At 45.0% G+C, this 26,415-nt stretch overlaps 1 pseudogene; it reads left to right on the forward strand.

Moving 5' to 3' along the window:
* Positions 1-14,942: 14,942 nt before the first annotated feature.
* LOC101434862 (lanosterol 14-alpha demethylase-like) lies at positions 14,943-16,772 on the forward strand (annotated as a pseudogene).
* Positions 16,773-26,415: the final 9,643 nt, after the last annotated feature.

Consider the following 26,415-nt stretch of genomic DNA (forward strand, 5'->3'; position numbering starts at 1 on the left):
TCTGCTTTAATCCTTGCTATTTCTTTCTTTCTGCTTGCTTTGGTATTGGTTTGTTGTTATTTTTCTAGTTTCTCCAGTTGTTCAGGTTTTCTAGTTTATCCAGTTGTTTAGTTAGATCTTTGATTTTAGACCTTCCTTCTTTTTTAATATAGGTTTTTAGGTCTGTAAATTTCCCTCTCAGCACTGCCTTCACTATGTTTCATAAGTTTTGATAAGTTGAGTTCTTGTTTTCATTTGTATCAAGATATTGACAAATTCTCTTGCAATTTCTTCTTTGACGCGGTGATTGTTCAGGAGCGTGATGTTTAGCCTCCACGTATTTGCAAATTTCCCCTTTCCTCCTGTTATTGAGTTTCAACTTCATTCCATTATGGCCAGAGAAGGTAGATTGTATAATTTCAATCTTCTTAAATTTGTTGAGAGCTGCACTGTGGCCCCACATGTGGTCCATCTGGAGAAAGATCCACGAGCCCTTGAGAAGAAGGTGTAACCTGCTGATTTGCGGGGCAGTGTTCTGTACGTGCCTATCAGGTACAGCCTGTTTACCATATTGCTCAAGTTCTTTGTTTCCTTGTTGATCTTTTGGCTGGTTTTTCTATCTATTGATGTGAGTGGTGTGTTGAAGTCTCCAACTATTATTGTAGAGATGTCTATTTCTCCTCTCAGTTTTGTCACAGTTAGCCTCATATATTTTGGGGCACCCTGGTTAGGTGCATAGATATTTATGACTATTACTCCTTCATGGTGGATTGTCCCTCTAATTAATATATAATGGCCTCCTGCATCTCTTACCACTTTTTTGCATTAAAGTCTATCTTGTCTGACACCAGCATAGCTCACTCTGCTCTCTTTTGGTTACAATTTGTAGAGAGTATCTTTTTCCAACCTTTCACTTTCAGCCAGTTTGTGTTCCTGGGTCTAAGGCAGGGGCTCTTAACCAGGATTCATTAGCTCGAATCGAAATAAAAAACAAAGACAACATTATTCTTGTGGGGACGTGTTGGTGCAGTTGTGATATATTTGTTAAATAACACACAGTACAGTGTGGACTTAGTAAGGGTTCTGTGGTTTTCCCCTGACTGGCAAAGGGGTCTGTGGAACAAAGCAGGTGGAGAAGCCCTGGTCTAAGGTGAGTCTCTCGTAGGCAGCTTATGGACGGCTCAGGCTTTCTTATCCATTCTTTCAGCCTATGTCTTTTTTTTTTTGCTTTTAAAATTTTTTAATTGTCTTTTTTTAAAGATATGTAGATCACAAAAAAAGTTACATTAAAAAATATAAGAGGTTCCCATATACCCCACACACACTGTCCCCACTCCTCCCATTTCAAGAACCTCTTTCATCATTGTGGCACATTCATTGCATTTGATGATCAGCCTATGTCTTTTGATTGGGGAGTTTAATTCTTTAACATTCAATCTTATTGCTGTAAAGGCATTACTTACTTCAGCCATTTTATCCTCTGGCTTTCATATGTCATATCTTATTTTTGTCCCATCTCTTTACTTCTTTGCTTACCCTTTTTTATAGTCTTCACTTCCACACTCTCCTCCAAGCTTTTCTTCTCTTTTCTTTTCTGGTTGCAGAATGGCCTTTAGTGTTTCCTGCAGAGCTGTATTCTTGTTTATGAACTCTCTTAGTTTCCTTTTATCTGTGAATATTTTAAACTCACTATCCTATTGAAGGACAGTTTTTCTGGATAAAGAATTCTTGGCTGGCATTTTTTCTCTTTTAGTACCTTAATTACACCATACCACTGCCTTCTTATCTCCATGGTTTCTTAAGAGAAATCTGCACTAATTCTTATTGTATATGATGTTTCATTTTTTCCTTGCTGTTACGGGATTTTCTCTTTATCTTTGGCATTTGACATTCTGAGTAGTATGTCTATTAGAGTAGTTCTATTCAGATTTATTCTGATTGGGGTACACTGTGCTTCTTGGACATGTAAATTCATTTCAGTCGTGAAAGTTGGGAAATTTTCAGCCATTATTTCCTCAAATACTCTTTCTGCCCGCTTTCCCTTCTCATCGCCTTCTGGAACTCCCGTGACATATATGTCATCATGCTTCATGTTATCATTCAGCTCCCTGAGTCCCTGCTCAATTTTTTCCATTCTTTTCTCTCTCTGTCATTCTCTTTTCAATTTCAATTGCTCTTCCCTCTATGTCACTGATTCTTTCTTCCATGATTTCAAATCTGCTGTTGTGTGCCACTATTGTATTTTTAGTCTCACTTATTGTCTTTCATTCCCATGAAGTCTATTATTTTTTTATCCAAGATTTCAAATTTTTCTTTGTGCTCACTCAGTGTCTTCTTTTTTTAAAAAAAAAAATTTAAATAGATTAAAAAATTTTTGTAAAGATACGTAGATCATACAAAATATTACATTAAAAAATATAAGAGGATCCCATATTCCCCCACTCCACCCTATGCCCACTCCTCCCACATCACCAAATTCTCTCATTAGTGTAGCACGTTCATTGCATTTCATGAATACATTTTGGAGCACTGTTACACAGCATGAATTATAGTTCACACTCTCTCCCAGTCCATTCAGTGGGTTATGGTAGGATATATAATGTCCTGCATCTGTCCCTGCAATGTTATTCAGGACAACTCCAAGTCCTGAAAATGCCCCAGTATCACAGCTCTTCTTCCCTCTCCCTGCCCTCAGAAAACGGAAGTGGGGATGGTCAACCACCACACCAGGGACCTGAGAGAGTCTACAACTGCAAGCTGGAGAAATCCGTCCATGAGCTGTGTGGGATCTATCTAGGCCCCTCTTGAGTTAGAGGCAGAGTGGGCATCGCCATCCCAGGGTCCTCAGGATGGAGGAATCAGTGTTTTCTTCATGTCTTTTATTTCTTTAGCCATGTTGTCCTTCAACACCATTATTTGATTTAGAGGATTTGTATGAAGCTCATGGATTAGCTGTTTCAAGTCCTGAGTCTTTGATTTGTTTCTTTGCCTGAGTCATGTCTTCCTCTTCTCAGTATGGCTCGTAATGTTTTGTGATATCTAGACACCTGATTCTAGTGCTGAGTTTACTCTGATGTTCCATTTCTCTCTCTTGCCCAGGGATTTACTGTTAAGTAGCTGTGTGCTACCACTGGTTTTTTACTCTTGGTTCAACTTCTAGATATTTAGGAGTGCTGCTGTTTAAATGCTCAAATGAGGGCTAAGCACCCAGTAATGGCGTGCAGGCGTGTTTCCAAGGACCTTGGAGAGGGTGGCAGTAAAGGCCCCTGCTTGCCTCTTTTATTTATTATTATTTTTCCCTTTTCATGCACTTTTCTGGTCTGGCCAGCAGATGGTGCTCTTTGGCAGCCCTCTCAGCTCAGACCCCAGGTGCTGGGGTGGGGGTGGGGGATGCATTCAGTGTAAGTCCTCCGGTGGGTGGACAGTGCAGAAGCCATGTCCTCAGGGCTGGCCAAGCCTCACCCACAGCTTTCTCAGAAGCTGTCCTCCTCCCTTGGCCAGCAGCACCCTCCCTTCGTCTGCCTCCTCAGCAACTAGGTGTTTGAGAAGAAGGCAGAATCTTCTTAGCTTCCTGCTGGCTCTCAGTGCAATGCCACGGCCCCACCTGGCCTGGAAGCGTGCAACCCCTCCAATGAAGTGGAACAAGTTCCCGGGCCAAAACCTGAATTTGCTGTAGACTGTCCCTCCCTCTCTCCTCTTCTTGGGGAAGAGGACCCTGCAGCCCCTCAGGCCACAGCAGCTGCAGCCCACAGACTGCTGTTTGCTCTGTAGGTGGGGGAAGGGCTCCCGCGGCTGCTTCTGCAGCTGTACTCACGGGAGTTCTCAGCCAGCTGAGGCTCCTTGCCTTCCCCCTCTCTCTTCTGGGTTGTGTCTCGCCATCCCCTCGTGTCCTGAGCCCCAGAGCAACCCTTCAGACTGTCTCACCTGTCCTCTAGCTACTTTTTTCTGGGAGAGAAGGGATCCCTCTCTAAACCTCCATCTCCCTGGAAGTCTCATTAATTCTTATGTATTGTTTGTTTCTGTTATTTTCTTTATCACTTTCTTCCATCAACTTATTCTGCATTTGATTTGCTCTTTTTTCTATCTTTGCATTATGGAAACTAAAATAATTTCTTTTAGACCTCTATTTTTTACTAATATAAGCAATTAAGTGATCATTTTTCCTTTAAGTACTGCTTTAGCTGATTCCCACAAATTTTGGTATACAGGAGTTTCAATTTGTTCTAGTTCAAAAACTTCCTAATTTTCCTTTTAATTTCTTTTTTGACATAAAGGTTATTTAAGATTTTATACCTTGATTTCCAAGTATTTCAGGATTTCCCAGACCTCCTTTTGGATTTGATGTCTAATTTAAATCTGTTTTGGTCAGATAGCACACTCTGTATGATTTCAGTTCTTTCAATCCTATTGAATAATATTTTTTGGCTCAAGATATGGTCTGTCCATATAAATCCTCCATTTGCCCTTGAAAAAGAATGTGTATTGCTCTGGTACAGTATAGTTTCCTATAAACTTCAATTAGGTTAAGTTGATTTATAGTGTTATGTGTGTCTTCTCAATCCTACTGATTTTTCTCTTTTTCTATTAAGTACTGAGGGAGGATTGTTGACTATCATTTTGGGTTTGACTCTTTCTCCTTTTAGTTCTAACAATTTTAGTTTCATGCATTTCTGTTATTAGATGCAAGCATATTCAGGAATTGGGATTGATCTAAGTTTTTGACGAATGGACCCCTTTTTAACCTCTGGTAATGTTCCTAATCTTAAAGTCTACTTTTTCTGTTATTAATAGAAGCATTCCAGTTTTTTTATGATTGGTGTTTTCATGTTATATATTTTCCCAACTTTTTCCTTTTACTATATCCATAACTTTATACTGAAAGCATTTCCTTTATATAGCACACAGCTTGGGTTTATTATCCAATCTGACAATTTCTGTCTTTTAAATGATTATTTATAATTAATGTAATAGTTTGTATGGTTGGGTCTAAGTCTACCCTTTTCCTATTTGCTTTTTATTTGTTCAGCTAGTCTAATACCAGCTGTCCTCTTTACTGACCTTCTTTTAGATAAATGGAATATTTTTTAGATTCCATTTTACCTCCACTTGTTGTCTTTTAATTATACCTCTTGGTTTTACTTTTATAGTGATTATTCTAGGGTTTCCAATATGCATCCCAGTCAATCTTCAAATAATATGACACTTTATGTTCAGTGTAGGGACCTTACAACAGTGTACTTCCATTTCTGCCTCCCCACACATTCTGCGCTGTCTTGGGAATACAACTTACTTTTTTGTTTGTTTGTTTCTCTCCCCTTCACCCCCCTCCCCCCCCAGTTGTCTGCTCTCTGTGTCCTTTCACTGTGTGTTCTTCTGTGACCGCTTCTATCCTTATCAGTAGCACTGGGAATCTGTGTTTCTTTTTGTTGCATCATCTTGTTCTGTCAGCTCTCCATGTGTGCGGTGCCATTCTTGGGCAGGCTGCACTTTCTTTTGCGCTAGGTGGCTCTCCTTACAGGGTGCGTTCCTTGTGCGTGGGGCTCCCCTACGCGGGGACACCCCTGCGTGGCAGGGCACTCCTTGCGTGCATCAGCACTGAGCATGGGCCAGCTCCACACGGGTCAAGGAGGCCCGGGGTTTGAACCGCGGACCTCCCATGTGGTAGACAGACGCCCTAACCACTGGGCCAAGTCCGCTTCCCACAACTTACTTTTATATATTAGGAGCACCCCACAGTACTTTCTCATTTTTTTTTTCTTTTAAACCTTCAATTATCTTTATAATAAGTGTAAAATTGGGGAGATATTTACCATTTATTCATATACTTACCACTTTTGGCACTCTTCCTTGCTTCCTTCGCTTATTAGAGAGATTGTGGGTTTACAGGAAAGTCATGCATAATACAGGGTTCCCATAAGCCACCCCATTATTGACAGCTTGCATTGGTGTGATACATTTCTTACAATGTACTATTGTAAATGTACTATTAACTATAGTCCATGGTTTACCTTAGGGTTCAATGTTTGTGTTGTACAGGTCCAAAGATTAAAAAAATATTTTATTCAAGTTTCAGTCTAAATTTCCCCCTTTTAACCATAAATAATTCAGTGCTGTTAATTGCATTCACGATGTTCTGCTACCATCATCACCATCCATAACCAAAACTTTTCCATTATCCCAAAAAGAAACTGTGTGCAAATTAAGCATTGACTCCCTCTTCCCTATCCCCACCTGTCCCCTGGTAACCTCGATTCTAGATTCTGAGTCTATGAGTTTGCTTATTCTAATTACTTCATATCAGTGAGATTATACAATAGTTGTCCTTTTGTATCTGGCTTATTTCATTCAACATGATGTCTTCAAGGCTGATCCATGTTGTCACATGTATCAGAATGTCATTCCTTGTACTGTTGAATAGTATTCCATTGTGTGTATATATACCACATTTGTTTATTCATTCATCAGTTGATGCACACTTGGTTGCTTCCATTTTTTGGCAATTGTGAATAATAACTCTATGATCATCGGCATGCAAATATCTGTTTGAGTCCCTGTTTTCAGTTCTTTTGGGTACGTACCTAGAAGTGGGTTTGCTGCATCATCTGGTAAGTCTATATTTAACTTTCGGAGGAACTTCCAAACTATCGCCCACTTCAGCGGCACAATTATGCATTCCCACCCACAGTAAATGAGTATTCTAGTTCTTCACATCGCCTCCAACACTTGCTACTTTCCTTTTTTAAAAAATAGTTGCCATTATAGTGGGTGTGAAATGGTATCTCATTGTGGTTTTGATTTGCGTCTCCCAGATGAGGTTGAGCTTCTTTTCATGTGCTTTTGGCCATTTGTATATCTTCTTTGGACAAATGCTCATTCAAGTATTTTGCCACTTTTTAAATTGAATTGTCTTTTTATTGTTAAGGTGTAAGATTTGCCAGTGGTTTGGCTGGATGGTCAGGTAATTGGAAGGAACATAATTGGAAAATTGGTGACAAAGAGGTCTGAGATAGAGGAATGTGGATAGACCTCACGGAGTGGGCAGAAAACATGAAGGTATTTGTGTTCTCCATGCATGCCCAGCGGAAGGTGACTTCAGTAAAGGATGATTTTAATAATCAAGTGGATATTATGACCTTTTCTGTGGGTGCCAGTCAGCCTCATTCCCCAACCACTCCTCATTGCCCAAGAGGCTCCTGAACAAAGTGGCCGTGGTGGTAGAGAGGGGGGTTATGCGTGGGCTCAGTGACATGGACTTGCCCTCACCACGGCCAGCCAGGCTACAGCCACTGCTGAGGGCCCAGTCTGCCAGCAGCAGAGACCCACACTCAGCCCCCATATGGCACCATTCCCCGAGGTGACCAGCCCGCGACCTGGAGGCAGGTTGATTACACTGGACCACTTCCACCATGGAAGGGGCAGCGATTTGTTCTAGCTGGAATAGACACTCACTCCAGGTATGGGTTTGCCTTCCCTGCACACAATGCTTCTTCCAAAACTACCGCCTGTGGGCTTAGAGAATGTCTCATCCACCATCATGGCATTCGCACAGCACTGCTTCTGATCAAGGAACCCGCTTCACAGCAAATGGAGTGTGGGAATGGGCACCTGCTCATGGAGTCCACTGGTCTTACCCTGCTCCCCATCATCCTGAAGCAGCTGGGTTGACAGAATGATGGGATGGCCTTTTTTTTAAAAGATTTTCTTAACCTCCCCTCACCCCCCGCTGAGATAGCTCCTCATCTGTCTGCTTGTCTTCTCTATGAGCACCAGGAACTGAACCCAGGACCTCCCATGTGGAAGGCGAGTGCCCAACTGCCTGAGTCACATCCATTCCATGCTAGCTGTGTCATCTGCTGGCTGTGTCATCTACTGGCTGTGGTGTCTGCTCATTACAGCATCTGCTTGTGGCGTCTGCCCATTGCAGCGTCCTCTGGTTGCGGCATCTGCTAGTTGTAGCATATGCTCATTGTGATGTCTGCTTGTCTTCCTTAGGAGGCACTGGGAACTGAACCCAGGACTTCCCATGTGGGAGGCAGGTTCCCAACTGCTTGAGCCACATCTGCTCCCTGGAATGGCCTTTTGAAGACTCAATTATGGTGCAAACTAAGTGGAAATGCCTTGCAGGACTGGGCACAGCCAGGAGCTGCGCATGTTCTAAATCAGCGTCCACTCTATGGTGCTGTTTCTCCCACAGCCATGATACGTGGGTCCAGGAATCAAGGGGTGAAATGGAGTGAAACCACTCACTATTACCCCTAGTGATGCACTAGAAAAATGCCCCTTCAACTTAAGCTCTGCTGGTCTCCAGTTCTTAGTTACAAAAGCAGGAGAGCTTCCACCAGGAGACACAATAATTCTGTCGAGCTGGAAGTTAAGCCTGCAACTTGGCCATTTTGCGCTCCTGCCTCTGAATCAGCAGGCAAATAAGGAAATCGCTCTACTGGACTCACTGATCCTGACTATCAAGGTAAAATAGGACTGCAAAAACACAACGGAGGTAAAGAAGAGTTTGCTTGGAATATAGGAGACCCCCTAGGGCATCTTTTAGTACTTCTGTGTCCTTTATAAATAAAGTTAATGGAAAACCGCAACAACCCAATCCAGCAGGACTCCCAATGGCCCAGAAACTTCAGGAATGAAAGTTTGGGTCACCCTTACCAGGCAAAGAGCCACGGCCAGCTGAGGTGCTTGCTGAGGGTAAAGGGAACATGGAATGGGCAGTGGAAGAAGGGAGTTACAAATACGAGCTTGACCGCATGACCATTACAGAAACGAGGACTGTAATGGTTTTGAATATTTCCTCCTTGTTTTGTTAAGAGTATGCTTATATGTACACATAAAGCAAATACCTTTGTTTTCTTCCTTATCTTATTCCCTTGTCATATGACATAAGTTGTATTAGCTTCATGTCATAGTATTTAAGTTACAGTATATCAAGTTTAAGAGTGACTGTTACCCAGGGACTTGCACCGTATCCTAGGGAGAGTTAGTGCATTTCTGGTTGTATGCAGCACAGTTGAGTGTTGTTAGGCAAAAATATGACTGTTGTTTTTATTTAGAGATTGAGTATGGTTTAAGGAGGTATGTATGGCTACCAAGTGGACAAGGGGTACACTGTGTTGGTTAAGTTCATGTGTCAAATTGACCAGGTTAGGGTGTCCAGCTCTTTGGTCAAACAAGCACTGGCCTGTTACTGTGAGGATATTTTGTGGACTTAAATCATCAGTAAGTTGATTGCATCTATACCTACTTAGATCTCCAATCAATTGAGATTGCCTTCAACTCATCTAATCAGCTGAATGCTTTAAAACGTGAGAGAGTCTGGGCTATGATGTGGACCATTGACTATGGGGTGCAGTGATGCTCAGAGATGAACTTACCAGGTGCAATGGATGTATCACGATGATGGGAGAGAGTGTTGCTGTGGGGGGAGTGGGGGGCGGGGGCGGTGGGGTTGAATGGGACCTCATATTTTTTTTTAATGTAATTTAAAAATAAATAAATAAATAATTAAAAAAAAAAAAAGGAGAAGTGGTCACTTCAGCAGTCAGAAGAGAGAATTTTCAAATCTACTTCAACCAGTCAGCTTCTCCTGTAGAATACATCAGTTTCCAGCTTGCAGCCTGCCCTATAGAATGTGGACTTGCCCATCCCCACAGTTGTGTGAGACAATTCTTATAAAAATCTCTTAATATTTACATATATCTCCTGTCAGTTCTGATTCCCTAGAGAATCAGAGAATAGAAGAAGCTCTATTGTGGATTTTTCAGGATTTTCTGTATATAGGACCATGTCGTCTGCAAAGAGGGAAAGTTTTACTTAGTCATTTCCAATTTGGATGCCTTTTACTTCTTTTTCTTGCAGAATTGCTCTGGCTGTAACTTCCAGTACAATGTTGAACAACAGTGGTGACAGTGAGCATCCTTGTCTTGTTCCTGATTTTAGAGGGTAAGCTATCAGTCTTTCACCCTTAAGTATGATGTTAGCTATGGGTTTTCATATATTCTCTTTATCATGTTGAGGAAGTATTCTTCTATTCCTTGTTTTATGTGTTTGTTTGTTTTAATCAAGAAGAGGTGCTAGGTTTTGTCAAATGCTTTTTCTGCATCAATCTAGATGATCTTGAGGGGTTTTTTCCTTCTTTTTCTTAGTGTGGTATGTTACATTAATTGATTTTTAAATTTTGAACCACCCTTGCATGACTGGGATAAACCCCACTTGATCATGGTGTTTAACTCTTTAAAGGTGCTTTTGGAATCAGTTTGCTAGTATTTTGTTGAGGATTTTTGCATCTGTTCACAAAAGACAGTGGTCTGCAATTTTCTTTTCTCATCGCATCTTTCTGTGGCTTTGGTGTGAGGGTGGTGTTGGCCTCGTAGAATGAGTTAGGGAGTATTTCCTTGTTTCAATTTTTTGGAAGACTTGAACAAAATAGGTGTTAATTCTTCTTGGAATGTTTGGTAAAATTCTCCTGTGAAGCCCTCTGGTCCTGGGCTTTTGTTTGTTAGATTTTTGATTATTGATTCAATTTTTTTACTAATTTTTGGTTTGTTGGTATCTTTGTTTCTTCTTGAGTCAGTGTAGCTAGCTTATATAATTCTAGGAATTTGTTCATTTTGTCTAGGCTATCTCATTTGTTGGTACACAGTAGTTCATAATATCCTCTTGTACTCCTCTTTATTTTAGTGGTGTCAGTAGTAATGTCCCCCTTTTCATTTCTGATATTAGTTTTTGTGTCCTCTTTTTTTCTTTCACCAATCTAGCTAAAGGTTTGTCAATTTTATTGATGTTTTCAAAGAATCAACTTTTGGTTTTGTTGATTCTTCTTTTTTTCAGTTCTCTGTTTCATTTATCTCCACTCTAATCTTTGTTATTTCTTTCCTTCTGCTTGCTTTGGGTTTAGCTTGCTCTTCTTTTTTTTCCCTAGTTCTTCCAGTTTTGAGGTTAGGTGTCTGATTTGAAATATTTTTTAATGTAAGCATTTAGAGCTATAAGTGTCTCTCTCCGCACCACTTTTGTGGCATCCCTTAAATTGTGGTATGCTGTATTTTCATTTTCATTCACCTCAAGATATTTCCTATGTCCCTTGTGATTTCCTCTTTCACCCACTGGTTGTATAAGAGTACTTTAATTTCCACATATTTGTGAATTTTCCATTTCTCCCTCTTTTATTGATTTCTACCTTCATTCCACTGTGGCCAGAGAAGACACATTGTATGATTTTAATGCTTTTTTTATTATTGAGACTTGTTTTGTGTTTTAAGATATGGTGTATCCTGGAGAATGACACATGGACACATGAGAAGAATGTATATTCTGTTGCTATTGGGTGAAGTATTCCATATATGTCTGTTAGTTCTAATTAGTTTAGAGTATCATTTAAGTTTTCAGTTTCCTTATTGATCTTCTGTCTAGATGTTCTATCCATTACTGAAAGTGGTATATTGCAATCTTGTACTATTAATGTAGAACTGTCTACTTCTCTCTTCAATAGTTGCTTCATATAACAGGGCTTTGCTGTTAGGTGCATGTATACTTATATTTGTTACATCTTCTTGTTGAATTGACCACTTTCTTAGTATAAAATGACTGCCTTTGTCCCTCATAATAGTTTTTTACTTAAAGTCTACTTTATCTGATATTAGTATGGCTACCCTAGCTTTCTTTTGGTTACTATTTGCATGATGTATTATTTTCCATTCCTTCACATTCAACCCACTTAGATCTTTGACTTTAAGGTGAGTCTCTTACAGACAACATATAATTGGTTTATATTTTTTATCTATTCTGCCAATCTCTGTCTTTTGACTGCAGTTTAATCCACTTACACTTAAAGTAACTACTACTAATGCAGGACTTTTTCTGCAATTTTGCTATGTAGGCTTTATAAGTCATACTTTTTTCCCCTCGATTCCTCCATTAATGCCGTTTCATATTTATTTGACTTTTTGTATTGTACCATATTGAGTACACATCCTTCTCATTTCATATATATATATGTATTTAACTTTTATGTTTTTACCCCCTTTTTTCTTTATTCTCTTTCCTTTATTTTTATTTATTTTATTCTCTCCCCTCCTTGCAGCTTGCTTGCTGTCTGCTCTCTGTGTCCATTTACTGTGCATTCTTCTGCGTGTCTGTATTTAATTTTATTTATCCCTCCTCCCCCTTTGTGGCTTGCTTGTTGTCTGCTCTCTGTGTCATTCATTGCATGCTTTTCTGTGTTTTTATGTTTTTTGTTTTTGTTACTTGTCTCCCTTTTTGTTGCATCCCCTTGCTGAGCCGGCTCTCCGCAGTGCTTGCGGGCTGGGCAGCACTCGGCAGCACTTGCCAGCCGGCAGCGCTCTATGGTGTGCGGGTGAGCCTACCTTCAAAAGGAGGCCCCAGGAGGCGAACTCAGGGCCTCCCATATGGAAGATGGGAGCGTGACTGATTGAGCCACAGCCGCTTCCCTATATATTTTTTAATATTTATCTTTTTATTTTTATTTAATGCTTCCCCCCTTGTCTGTCTGCTCATTGTCTGCTTGTCTTCTTTTAGGGGGCACCAGGAACCAAACCCAGGACCTCCCATATGGAAGATGATTGCCCAAACACTTGAGCCACTTCCACTCCCTGCTGGTTGCAGCCTCTTGCTAGCTGTGGCATCTGCTCATCTTCTTTAGCAGGCACTGGGAACTGAACCCAGCACCTCCCATGTGGGAGGCAGATGCCCAATTACTTGAGTCACATCTGCTCCCTCTGGATTATTTTTCATATATTTTCCTTGTGGTCACCATGGGATTAAAAAATTTTTTTAAAGATTTTTAATTTTTTAAATTTATTTCTCTCCCCTTCCCCCCTCCCCAGTTGTCTGCTCTCTGTGTCCATTCACTGTATGTTCTTCTGTGACCACTTCTATCCTTAGTAGCAGCACTGGGAATCTGTGTTTCTTTTTTTGTTGTGTCATCTTGCTGTGTCAGCTCTCCGTGTGTGCGGCACCATTCCTGGGCAGGCTGCGCTTTCTTTCGCGCTGGGCGGCTCTCCTTACAGGGCTCACTTCTTGTGCATGGGGCTCCCCTACGCAGGGGACACGCTTGCGTGCATCAGCACTGCGCATGGGCCAGCTCCACACAGGTCAAGAAGGCATGGCTTTGAACCACGGACCTCCCATGTGGTAGGCAGATGCCCTATCCATTGGGCCAAGTCTGCTTCCCAAAATTTAAACATCTTAAACAAATAACTGTCATGCAGATTTGATGACAACTTGGCTTTAGTAGCATACACATACACTGTTTCTATACCTGGACTTTTGCTTGCTGGTGGCTTGGGAGTTCCTCTGTGTACAGCTGTTTGAATGTTTCCTGGGCTCCCCAGGACACAGACTTTCCCTTCTGCCAGTGTTCTACTGCTGGACTCAAATCAGGTAAGGCTTTGTCCCAGACCATCCATCTCAATTTTTTCTTACACTTCTTTTGTTGTGTCAAGCTGCTTTTGCCTGGAGGACAAATTCTGGGCCAGGGGGTGGGAGGTGGGTGTGGGGTAGGGGTGGTGGGGCACACCATTGGAGTAATTTCCCAAGTCAGTCTTTCCCTGGGAATATTTGAGGAAGGGCCCAGAAAGGGTGCCAGGAGCTTCTTCCACAGCTCCCCAAAGCTGAGCTTCGTTGACTGGGCCCCTGCAGAGCAGATGCAGCCCTCCCCTGCGCTCTGCAGCTCTGAGGAGGGCACTGTCCTCCAGTGTGCTCTCCTGCCTTGGTCTGGTGCAGGCTGGAAGGACGGATGTGCTCAGAGCTGGAACCCTGGGGATCTGAAGCCTTAACCAAAAGCACTGATCAGTGACTGGCCTGCACCCCCAGGTTCTGGGGGACTTGGTTTTTATGTCCCACTCTGGCCCCAGCTGACTCAGGGACCTTTCCTGCCATGCCTGCTGTGAGCGTGGGGCTTAGCCCTGTGGAGTGGCAGTGGAGAGTGTTTCATTGTGTTTACTGCAGTTTACCAGCATCTTCCTCCTGCTCCCCTGGGGTCTCCGTGGTGCTTCTCCTGGACTCTGGAGACGTGACAGAGTTGACTCACGGTTTCTGCCGGTTAATAGCTGTTCTGGTGGAGAAACTTATCCCTGGGTCTTCCTACTTGGCCGTCTTCCCACATCCTATCTTCTTTGCTTTCTGATCCAAATTTCTATCTGGTACCATTTTTCTACCTGAAAAACCTTAAATTTTCACGTCGTGCAGGTCATCGCGTGATGAGTTCTCTCAGCTTTTATAGTTTGTAAAGGTCTTTATTTCACTTGAATTTTAAAATAATATTTTTCTGGGTATAGAATTCTACATTAACAGATTTGTTTTTCCTCTAAAACTTTAGAGATGTCAGTCTACTGTCTCCTACCTTGCTTTCTTCCTGAGTGGAAGTCTATAGCAACTCTTTTTCTATTTTTTTTCTATTTTGATTCCTTTTGACTACAAGTCCCTTTTTCAAGTGGGGACACAGAACCCCTCTGGGCCAGGCTAGCCCTCCAGGGGTCTCGCCCGGCTTTCCCTCTTCAGCGTGTGAACAGCGGGTTGTAAAGAACTCTCGCTCTGAGTGGGGGGCAGAGGGGTGGGCGTGGCTTTAGGAGGAGCCTGGGGGCTGGGCCGCCTCTGGGCCCTACCTGCGGGCTTCACTCTTTCTGTGGAATCCATGAGCGACATTGACCTCCGCCTCCAGCGTCTCCGGCAGGCGGGAGCAGAGCGGCTGGGATGGCATTGCTTATTGTGCTGGCGCAGGCAACAGAACAGGTAGCAGAGGGAGTCTCCTGTCCACATCACTCCTCGCCTCGCCTTCACGCTCAGCCTCGCCCACCTGCTCCATCTCACTGATGGCCACCTGGTCCAGCTGCCGGCAGGAGAGAAAAGTTTTCTCCCCAATTCCATTCTTTGGACATGCAGTAGCACTGGGGAAAAGACCAATTGAATTCCTAGAAAATGCATGTGAGAAGTGTGGACCTATAGTTAGTTTTACCATGGTGGGCAAGACGTTTACTTACCTTCTGGGGAGTGATGCTGCTGCACTATCTTTTAACAGTAAAAATGAAGATCTGAATACAGAAGACGTCCACGGTCGTCAGACAGCACCAGTGTTTGGGAAGAGAGTTGCGTATGACCTGCCTAATACAGTTTTCTTGGAGCAGAAGAAAATGTTAAAAAGCGACCTTAACTGGGAAGTGGACTTGGCCCAGTGGTTAGGGCATCCGCCTACCACATGGGAGGTCCACGGTTCAAACCCCAGGCCTCCTTGACCCGTGTGGAGCTGGCCCACGCGCAGTGCTGATGTGTGCAAGAAGTGCCCTGCCATGCAGGGGTGACCCCGTGTAGGGGAGCCCCACATGCAAGGAGTGCACCCGTAAGGAGAGCCACCCAGTGCGAAAGAAAGTTCAGCCTGCCCAGGAATGGTGCCGCACACGCGGAGAGCTGACACAGCAAGATGACGCAACAAAAGAGACACAGATTCCCGGTGCCACTGATAAGGACAGAAGCGGTCACAGAAGAACACACAGCGAATGGACACAGAGAGCAGATGGGGTGGGGGAGGGGGGAGAAATAAATAAAAATAATACATCTTTAAAAAAAAAAAGTGGCCTTAACATAGCCCACTTTAGGCAGCATGTTTCTATAATTGAAAAAGAAACAAAGGAATACTTCAATACTTCAACAGCTGAGGAGAAAGTGGAGAAAAAAAATTTGTTTGAAGCTCTGTCTGAGCTTATAATTTTAACAGCCAGCTATTGTTTACATGGAAAGGAAATCAGAAGTCAACTCAGTGAGAAAGCGGCACAGCTGCATGCAGATCTAGACGGAGGTTTCAGCCGTGCAGCCTGGCTAGTGCCGGGCTGGCTTCCTTTACCTAGTTTCAGATGCAGGGATAGAGTTCATTGAGAGATCAAGGATATTTTCTATAAGGCAATCCAGAAACGCAGACAATCAGAGGAAAAAACTGATGATAGTCTCCAAACTTTACTCGAATCTACTTATAAGCGTGGGCGTCTTTAACAGATGATGACGCAGGGATGCTTATTGGACGACTCTTGGCAGGGCAGCACACATCTTCAGCTACTAGTGCTTGGATGGGCTTCTTTTTGGCCAGAGACAAAACGCTTCAAGAAAAATGTTATTTAGAACAGAAAGCAGTCTGCGGAGATGGTCTGCCTCCTTTAACTTATGACCAGCTCAAGGATCTCAATTTACTTGATCGCTGTATAAAAGAAACATTAAGACTTAGACCTCCTATAATGACCATGATGAGAATGGCCAAAACGCCCCAGACTGTGGGAGGGTATACCAGTCCTCCAGGACATCAGGTGTGTGTGTCCCACTGTTAATCAAAGACTTAAAGACTCGTGGGTAGAAGGCCTGACCTTTAATCCTGACCGCTACTTGTAGGGAATCCTAGCTTCAGGAGAGAAATTTGCCTGTGTGCCATTTGGAGCTGGACATCATCGTCGTATTGGCGAAATTTTTGCCTATGTTCAAATCAAGAGAATTTGGTCCACTATGCTTCGTTTATATGAATTTGATGAATATTTTCCCACTGTGAATTATACAACCATGATTCACACCCCCGAAAACCCAGTTATCCAATACAAGCAAAAATGAAAAAAGCTACGAGGAACTAACGTGTGAAATACCACTGTAACACTGTAAAAGCATTTGAAAAGAAAGAAGTGTACTTAAAAAAAAAAAAAAAAAAGAACATCTTGTGCTGCAAAAGGTCAGAATGACCCAACTCACCCGCTGGCCACACTGATCAGTGACCCAGACCAGAGCTGGCCGAGGATCGGTGAAGGGAGAAAGTGTTTACATTTGAAAGCCTGCTCTGAGGTTTTAAAGGGTCCTAGTTGCTGTCAGTAAGAAAGCAAATAAATATTCTGCAGGGGCACCCACAGTAATATTTGATTTCACCACGGTCTTCCCTAGAATATGTGTAGGAGATAAGATCCTTAGATGTTTTCAAAGTAAATTACTCAGCATAAGAAGTTATGCATACTGCGCCTTTCCGTGTGTCACAAGAACAATTTGACACGGGGGCTATTTAAATGGAGAGCTCAGCTCTAAAAAGAGGGGTGGCGACAACACTTTCCACCACCGATCAGCTTCCCGCTTCCCTCTGCAGTGAACGTTGCTCTTCCTCCACGACTCAGTTCAGGTGGAAAAGCGTGTCAGGAGCTTTAGCCAGGGCCGGGAGAGGAGCACCAAGGAGCGCCCTCTTGGCTCACTGGAGCTCGGGCGTCCTGGGGATGGAGGGAAAGCTGGCCTCGAGGGAAACGTCTCGGCTGCGGGACCGTAGCCTTCGCCCCAGGCCTGCTGGCGTCTAAGGCTGGCTCGGTCCCCTCCGCTGCTCTCTGGGCCGAGGCGGGCGCTGGCCATCGGTCTGGGAAGTCGCCGTAGGAGTAAGCGCAGGGGCCTTTGCATGCGCAGCAGGTGGGGCGCAGGTGGCAGGAGCAGGCAGGAACCCGGGGGCCAGTGGTCGGGAAGGCAAGGCCTCTGTCCCCCTGGCTGCCGCAGGCCCAGCAGGAGGGGCCCCGCCGAGCAAGGCGCCAGCCAGGCCAGCCCAGGGTGCGCGGCCCTGCGGGAAGCCCAGGAGGCGCTCCCTACCCGAGGCCCACGCGGCTGTGCCCGTGCTGGAGAGCCTGGAGGCGGCGCTTTCCCACCCGGGATGCCAGGCTGGCCGAGGGCGCGTCGGCACCAGCTGACGCAGCTACAGTCTCCTACATAGAGAGTAGGTGGAACGGTGGTGACTTAAACCCAGGCCCACCCGACGCCAAAGGCCACACTTGGATTCACTCTGCTGCAGTGCTGCCTGGCCTGGAGCGCCGCGGCAGGCCGAGCACGCAGAGGGCTGACCACGCCGGCGTCGTGGGCACACCCACCTCTGTGGCAACCTCCCCTCTGCTCTCCCCGTGGAACATGAGACCTTGGGATTATTCCACTGGTCTCTGAGTCTGTTTGTTTTTCATTTGTTTTCTTTCCCAGTCTTTTTTATCTTTATTCTTCCATTCATGTCGTTTCTATTGCTATGTGTTCAAGTTCACTGATTTCTTTCTTGTGCATGTTTGCTCAGTAATCATCCTGTCCAGTGTTTTTCCTCACTTCAGCTATTGTCTGTTTCATTCCTAGAAGTTTCATTTGGTTCTTTTAAATGAACCATTTCTTTCCTGGTTACGTTCATATTTTCATTTAAATCTATGAACTTATTTAGAATATTTATGGTAGCTTTTAAAGTCATTGTCTGTTAATTCTTTCATTTATGCCATGTCTGAGTCTGTTTCTATTGACTGATGTTTCTCTTGGAAACAATTTACTGCTATCTCACATGTCTAATATTTTTTTATCAAGTGCCTGACATTGTAAATGTTATGTCGTTGATGACTGGCTTTTTTTAAAAAAAGATTTATTTATTTATTTATTTCTCTCCCCTCCCCCCACCCTGGTTGTCTGTTCTCTGTGTCTATTTGCTGCGTCTTCTTTGTCCCCTTCTTCTGTTGTTGTCAGCGGCACGGGAATCTGTGTTTCTTTCGGTTGCGTCCTCTTGTTGCGTCAGCTCTCCGTGTGTGCGGCGCCATTCCTGGGCAGGCTGCACTTTCTTTCGCGCTGGGCGGCTCTCCTTACAGGGCACACTCCTTGTGCGTGGGGCTCCCCTACACGGGGGACACCCTTGCGTGGCACAGCACTCCTTGTGCACATCAGCACTGCGCATGGGCCAGCTCCACACGTGTCAAGGAGGCCCAGGGTTTGAACCACGGACCTCCCATGTGGTAGACGGACGCCCTAACCACTGGGCCACATCCGCCGCCAGATGACTGGCTTTTGATGTTTTTCTTTGAAGGGTGTTAGAGTTTGTTTTGTTAGACGGGAAAGTTACTTACAGATCGTGTTAGTCCTTTTGGTTCTTTTCTAAGCTTTGTCTTGAGTTCTAGAGCGATCTGCCCACCCCCTCAGGCACGACCCTTCCGAGGACTCTGCAACGCACAGCTCCTGGCCCTGGGCAATTCTCAGCTTAGAGGGTCTCGTCAGCTCATCTTTGCCAAGGCCGTGGAGTTTCACTCTACGCATGTGCAGGGCAGTACTCAGCCGGTCTTGGGGGGCCCTGTGCGGAGTGCCGGGGCACTTTCCACACAGAGCTCCTCCTCTTCAACATTCTTCCCCGAAGTGCAGTTGTCTTATTCTCCCAACCCAACTCCAATCTCACCTTCTCCAGCCAGCAAGCTTCCTGTGCTCGCTTCCCCCCTCCCCTGCCTCTGCTGCCCACAGCAGTTAAGGGAGCTGGGGCGGTGATCAGCAAGCTTCCTGTGCTCGCTTCCCCCCTCCCCTGCCTCTGCTGCCCACAGCAGTTAAGGGAGCTGGGGGGTGATCAGCAAGCTTCCTGTGCTCGCTTCCCCCCTCCCCTGCCTCTGCTGCCCACAGCAGTTAAGGGAGCTGGGGGGTGATCAGGCTCACCTTGTTCCTTCCCCTTATCTCAGGGATCACTTTCTACGCTGCCTTTTTGTCCCAATAACTGAATACATTTGTTTCACATCTTTTGTCCAGTGCTCTAGTTGTTTATGCCAGAGGGAAAATTTCCGTTTCAATTTCTCCTCCACTGCCAGAACAGAAGTTACTAGTTTTTAGTCTGAGTCAACACAAAACATCTGTGCTGAAAGGGCTGCTTTATATAATAAGGGCTGTTACAGCAAAAGAAATCCAGCTGTGAAAGAACCAAACAATGTTACCCAGTTCACGGTCTTGGCAAGGGTGGAGAACTGGGAAGCCTTTTTTGAAAAAGATCCTCAAGTTGAATTGTGAAGTATCTCAAACCTTACGGCTCTGCCTCAGAACTCCTGATATCCGCCAAGCCCTGCTCCTCCCAGTCCCCATCGCAGTTAGTGGCACCTCCTTCCTCGGAGTCGCTTGGACCAAAAGCTTTGTTTCTTCGTTGTCACCTTCCTTCCCGTTTACCCCACATCCAGTGCATTGGCAAATCCTGAAGCTCTGCCTGGAAGCCACACCCAGAGTCCAGCCGTGTCTCACCACGGCTACACCCTGTCCAAGTCACTAGCAGTTCTTGCTTGGATTTTTGCAGCGAACTCCTACCAGATGTCCTGCTTCCACCCTTATCTGTCTACAAACTATTCTCAACCCAGCAACCAGAGTGATCCTTTTAATGCTTAACTTCTTGCTCAAACCTGCCAGCAACTCCGCATCTCACTTAGCGTGAGCCCTTGCAGCGCTTTACAAGACCACGTGACCTGCCTCCCCTGACCTTTCTCACCTCATCTCTTACTGCTCTTCTACTTGCTCACTCTCCTCAGGCCGCACTGGCCTCCGTCTAAGTGCTGGTGGCCGAGGTCTGCCCGTGTCGGGGTCTTTGCCCTTGCTCACCACGTTTCCTCAGCACCCCTTCCTTCAGCACTCCCATGGCTTGGTCCTTCACTTCCCTGGAGTCTGCTCAGGTGTCACTTTCTTGGTGAGGGTCCTCCACCTGCTCTCGCCTTCCCCATCCTTCCTCCCTGCTCGCCGTTGCCCCCCTCGCACATACCCCTTCTAGTCCATTCTATAATAAGGTATTTATTTTGTTCTTGCCTGCTGCCTGCCACCTCCCCACTAGCTCACCATCACTTGTAAGCGTCAAACACCAGGAAGGTCTGTCTGACTTCGTTGGTTCCAGCACCTAGAACAGTGCCAGGCCCATAGTTAGCTTCAGAGAGCCCTGCATGAATAAGTGGCTCTTGAAGTCGAGGTAGGAGTGAGGTAATTAGTGAAGGGAGAGAGAGTAGCCTGGAAAGGCACTGAGGGTGGGGAAAGTGTGCCATGATCAGGACTGAAATGAGATGGATACAGCAGGAACGAAGGGCTTACAGGGGTGTGGCTAAGATGCAGGGGCTCATTTGTCATGCTTGGGCATTTGAGCTTGAGCCTAAAAGCAAGAGCTTGTCCTTGGAAGATCGCGTGGGAGGCGGGGCTGGGAAGGGGTGCGGTGAAGTCTGAGCCGTTTATTTAGAAAGATCACACTGGCAGAAGACAGGTAAGGGTGGTGAGGGCGGAGGTAAGGAGACGAGTTGATTCCGTTTCAAGAATCCCAGTGATGAAGATGAGGATGTGAATTAAGCCAGTGGCCAGAGGCATTGAGAAGAGAGAGAATGGGTTTGAAATGTATTTAAGAGGTGTTTATGTGTGATGAATCTGGACTCAGATGGGATCTCCCTTCATAAGACTTTCATGCTAATGTGCTGGAGGTGCAGTTAATGTTGGGGTTTAAGATATATTTAGGGGATTTGAATCTCTGGACTGACAATGTGATAGCCAGATCCTGAGCCTCAACAGACTCCAGCACCTACAATCTGATTTATTGGACTTACCACACTCAGCTAAGATGGAGGTGAAGAAGGACAACCACCACACCATGGAGCCTAGAGTGATTACAACTGAAAATGGGAGGATTGCATCCAGCATCCAGGTGGAATCTGAGCCTCCTCTTGACATAAAGGTGCAATGGACACAACCAATCCAGTGTCCACATAGAAGAGGTGGCATTGGATTGGGAAAAGTGGACATAATGGACAAAGGGTATGGGGAAAGGCAGGAAGAGATGAGAGGTGGAGGCGTCTTCGGGACATGGAGCTGCCCTGGATGGTGCTTCAGAGGTAATCACCGGACATTGTAAATCCTCACAGGGCCTACATGATGGAATAGAGGAGAGTATGGGCCATGATGTGAACCAATGTATATGAGGTGCAGAGGTGCCCAAAGATGTACTTACCAAATCCAATGGATGTGTCATGATGATGGGAACGAGTGTTATTGGGGGGGGGGGAGAGGGGGAGTGGGGGGTGGGGTTGAATGGGACCTCACATATATATTTTTAATGTAATATTATTACAAAGTCAATAAAAAATAAAAAAATTAAAAAAAAAAAAAAAAAAAAAAAAGAAATGTATTTAAGAGGTGAAATCTTCAGGACTTGGTGAACGAATTGCTTAACAGCGGGAGCCTGGGGGCACCAGCTGTCCAGCTGGGACAGCTCGAGGCACGGTGGTGCTGTGGTGCTGTGGCCTGAGCGTGGAGGTAAGGCGATCCTGCAGCCTCGCCAGTCATCTCCTGTTATGGGGCCACGAGAGCTCGGGGACGGCGGGGCCCAAAGTCAGGCGGTCACCTGTAGTCACCATTTGTGCAGGCCCAGCTGACGGCAGGACGTCTGCCGCGAAGACAGCCAGGCGGCAGCCTCTTCCCCTTACAGAAGCAGGAGCCTGTGCTATAAACAGGGCTTGGATTTCTTAGACGGGCTTAGTGGCTTCCGGCCCCGTCTTGACTTCCCCATGAAGCGGTGGAGAAGGGTTGCACGGGTTTCCCTGCAGAGAAGTTCAGAATGGCCTCAGGCACGAAGGTGCAGGCCGCAGGGATCACCGCCCCCGTCACCCACCACGACGACAAAGCGGGGCTGGGGAGGCAGCTGCACAGGCCCCTGAGAGTCTGGGGCCCTGCCTGTGAGGAGGAAAAGAGCTGTGACCGTGACTCGCCTTGTAACACAAGCCGCAGCCTCGGAGGGGAGGGTGTGGCCGTGGCCAGAGCAAAGGTTAGGATTTAAAGGCGTGCACGGCAGGAAGGTAGGAAACTGCAGTCTCGCAACTAAAAAGCCTTTGTTAAGTACCTATAAGCAGTGAAATGACCAGTGGCAGTGTAAGATTGCCACGTGAGTAGAACAACCAGATCATTACAGGCACTTGGACTGTCTGTATACCAGCGCTGGAGATTGAACCAGGACCTCGTATGTGGGAGGTTGTTTGTTGTTGTTGTTGTTTTTAGGAGGCACCAGGGACTGAACCCGGGACCTCTCGTGTGGGAAACAGGCGCTCAACCACTCAAGCAACATACACTGCCAATATATAAACTTCTAATAAAGTGTTACACCTAATTATAAGAATGACACATACATATAATTTCTTTGTTTAATGATGCTGCTAAAGGTGGTAATTTTGCTATGTGCCACATGTCCAGCGAGAGAGTTATGCGTATACTCTTTTTCCTTTTAAAGGTTTATTTATTTAATTTATTTCTCTCCCCTCCCTCCCATTGTCTGCTCTCTGTGTCCATTCGTTGTGTGATCTTCTGTGTCCACTGGCACTCTTGTCAGTGGCACTGGGAAACTGTGTCTCTTTGTGGTTATGTCGTCGTGCTGCGTCAGCTCTCTGTGTGCAGCACCATTCCTGGGCAGGCTGCACTTTCTTTCGCGCTGGGCAGCTCTCCTTCTGGGGTGCACTCCTTGCGCGTGGGGCTCCTCTATGCGGGGGACACCCCTGTGGGGCACAGCACTCCTTGCACGCATCAGCACTGCGCATGGGCTAGCTGCACACGGGTCAGGAGGCCCGGGGCTTGAACCCTGGACCCCCCATATGGTAGATGGATGCTCTATCAGTTGAGCCAAATCCGCTTTTCTGTGCATACAGTCTTTGCCTGTAAGATAACAGCCAATGATTTTGAAGGAGCCAACGTTCCTTGAACCTGACCTTCGACTGACCCTACCATGAGTTTCAATGAGTCCGTCAAGCCAGGACACCCACCTTCAGGATGAACATGTAAAAAATGAGGAAAGAAAAACATTTTGCACTCAAAAGAATTTTATAGTTCCTGAGATTCCTTTTGCAGCTATTTGTTCTGTCTGTTTGCAGTGCTATTCTTTGGAAGATGGAAAGCTTTCTTTATCTATTGAGACCCGACCTGAACTGATGGACAGAAACGATGAAAAGAGCTTCCCCCGAGTGACCAGGCAGACCTTGTTTGACCTCATCTCTCCCAGCGCAGGGAAGTTGTTCTCTGACTCATCCATACGTGAAACACGGGTGGCATTCTCTGCTTCTGCACAGCAGCAATTGGCCTTTACTTCTATATATGTGACAAACAGCATCAGAAAAATAAGCTGACCACTTGAAAACACATTATATTTTTAAAAAACTTTTGTGTGATTTATGTGTCTTTAAAAAAGATAATCATAATTTTTTAAAATCTCTGTTTCACAAAATAGCAATCACAGCACCTGCTTGAGTACGAGCAAAATGCTTTCAGGTCACGGGAAATCTTAGGACGGTAGTGTTGTTTACTTTCTAAATATTTTTGTATTTTTGATAACCCTGTGGTTCCCTTTCTTGCTGACATGTTTACGATTTCTTTGTCCAAATAGGAAAGAGGAAGTAAATCCAATACGATTAAGTTCCTTTAAGTAAATACTTGGTAAAATGCATGAAATCTGACAGAAAAAATAAGCAATTATAAGCAAGTGCTCCATGGAAGTTCTTGAACTTTTGTTCAGATAGAAGAAAAACTAAGACTGTTCAAAAGAGTACTGGGCTTTTCAGTGCAGTTTGGTTTGTTTCAAAGAGCAAAACTGTGACATATATAATCTGATATCCTTATGGGGATTTGGCTTGAGGTGAAATTGTTTATTTCATGACGATAACAAGTTACCAAAATATCTAGCCAAAGCTTTGAAAACTGACACAGTGGCCGTAGAGCTAAAGGATCAAGGTATCAGTTCTGCTCGAGTGCGTTCACTGCCGAGGAGAAACCTAGCTCTGCTCCCTCTCCCCTGTCCTGCCTTCAACAGGGACAACATGGCGCCGCCACCTTCCTCGCTTTTGGCTTTGTAGGTGAAGGGGAAAAGCTCAGCAGTCCAAGGTCTAAAAATGTCCTCTTTGGACCTCTCTGGAGTAACCAGACATTCATTTTCAACATATAGACACTTAGTTTTGAAAAAAGGCTATATGTGCTATGTCAGATTAGGAGAATAATGATAACTAACAGTGCATTTTACTTCTTCTCACCCAGGAGTCATCAGTCTGGATGAGAGGACTTCCAAAGCTCTTTCAGCTGTAGCTTCTACGAGTCTCACCATCTCTGAATTCCAGCATGGGTTTCTTGCTCACTAAATATTTGGAACAACAATAACTGGATTATCCAGACTTTGAATATATGTGTCAAATTTCATATATATAATTTTGCTTTATTAGAAACAGAACAACCTCTTTCAACAGTGTTTTGGTATAAAATAAACTCTAAAATTGTTTGGGTTCGTGCTGCTGAACTCTTTTACCCCATAATATTGTCTAATACCAGTTCTATATTAAAATGCCCCCAATTGTCCCAAGACCATCTTTTTATAGCCATTTTTTTTAAAAGCCAGATCTGATCAAGGTGGACACACGTCCCCTGGGTGAATCGAGCTGGATTCTGATTTGGCTGCTGTGCCTCAGTGCCCAAGTCTGTCACGTATGGGGCCAATGACGAGATCCCTTTCTACCCCCATGGAGTTGTGAGCGTCACATGCCTTCGCATCATTTGATCCTTACAGGACACCTGTCAGACAGCATCCCAGCAGGAAAAATGGTGAGCAAAGAAAGGTTTTTACTCTCATGGAGCTTACATTTAGAGAGATAATAGAAAAGAATGAGCTCTTTGAAGTTAAAGTGCCTTCAAATCTAGGGGGTTATCATTTTAGGTTACAGGCCAGAAGCAAATCTTGAACAAAAATTCTCCTTTGTACAAAAAATGCATTTGGATTAAAATGAAATTATTTCCATTGAATTCAGAGATGGTAAGACTAGCAGATATTAGAGCTGGAAGGGACCTTAGAGGTCATCTAATGCAGAGTTCACGTATTTTCAGTTGGTATCAGCAACCATGTTAGTGGAATCTCCATGAAACGTATGGCCCTAGACACGCGTGGTGTCCACTATCAGAAGCCCAGTCTTGAAGTCCTGCAAAATAAGACCGTCGCAAGCCCAGGCCATTCCTAAATTGATTGCTCGTCTTCAGGTCCATGGGTTTTCTTGCCTGCAGGGTGAGAGCTGGAGGAGCGGGATCACCTTGGCGTAAGGGTGGCTGCAGCCTGGAGGTCAGCCTGACCCCGCTGGAGGGGGCCTCTCCAGCACTAGTGAACTTGACAAAGAGGAAATCCAGGGCGGCCTGGAGCCTTGCCGCTGGGCCCGCTGGCGGGCAGGGCCTGGTCCTGCCCTCGGCGTTAAGCTCCTGGGCAGGGTGGCTGGGGTGCGTGCCAGGTCCTGGATCTCATTCTTCCAATTTAACAGCTCTTCGTGCTGTTGGCGCTCAGTGAAATTCGGGAGAAGTCCCTTCTGTTCCTTCAGGATTGGCCTGATTGGCAGAGGAGTCTGCGCGACTGAGGACACACTGCAGCCGTTTGATCCTTCGCATACTAGAGTCCTTGTGCTCAGGAACAGTTGTTCCAAGGACAGCAAAACGGAGGCCATCAGGATTTATGAAAATCCTGAGTGGATATCCTCCAGGGACTCCTTAGAATCTCTGCAGAGTCCCAGGGGCTGTGTACACTTGCCCTGGGATTTTGGTTTCTTTATTTTTATTATTGAGGCTATTCTGTAAATTTTCTTAAAGTAAACAATCAGCGTCTAGGTTCAAATTTGCAATTTTTGATGTCCTTCC

Source organism: Dasypus novemcinctus, chromosome 13 (genome assembly GCF_030445035.2).
Source record: "Dasypus novemcinctus isolate mDasNov1 chromosome 13, mDasNov1.1.hap2, whole genome shotgun sequence".
NCBI classification, from domain to species: domain Eukaryota; kingdom Metazoa; phylum Chordata; class Mammalia; order Cingulata; family Dasypodidae; genus Dasypus; species Dasypus novemcinctus.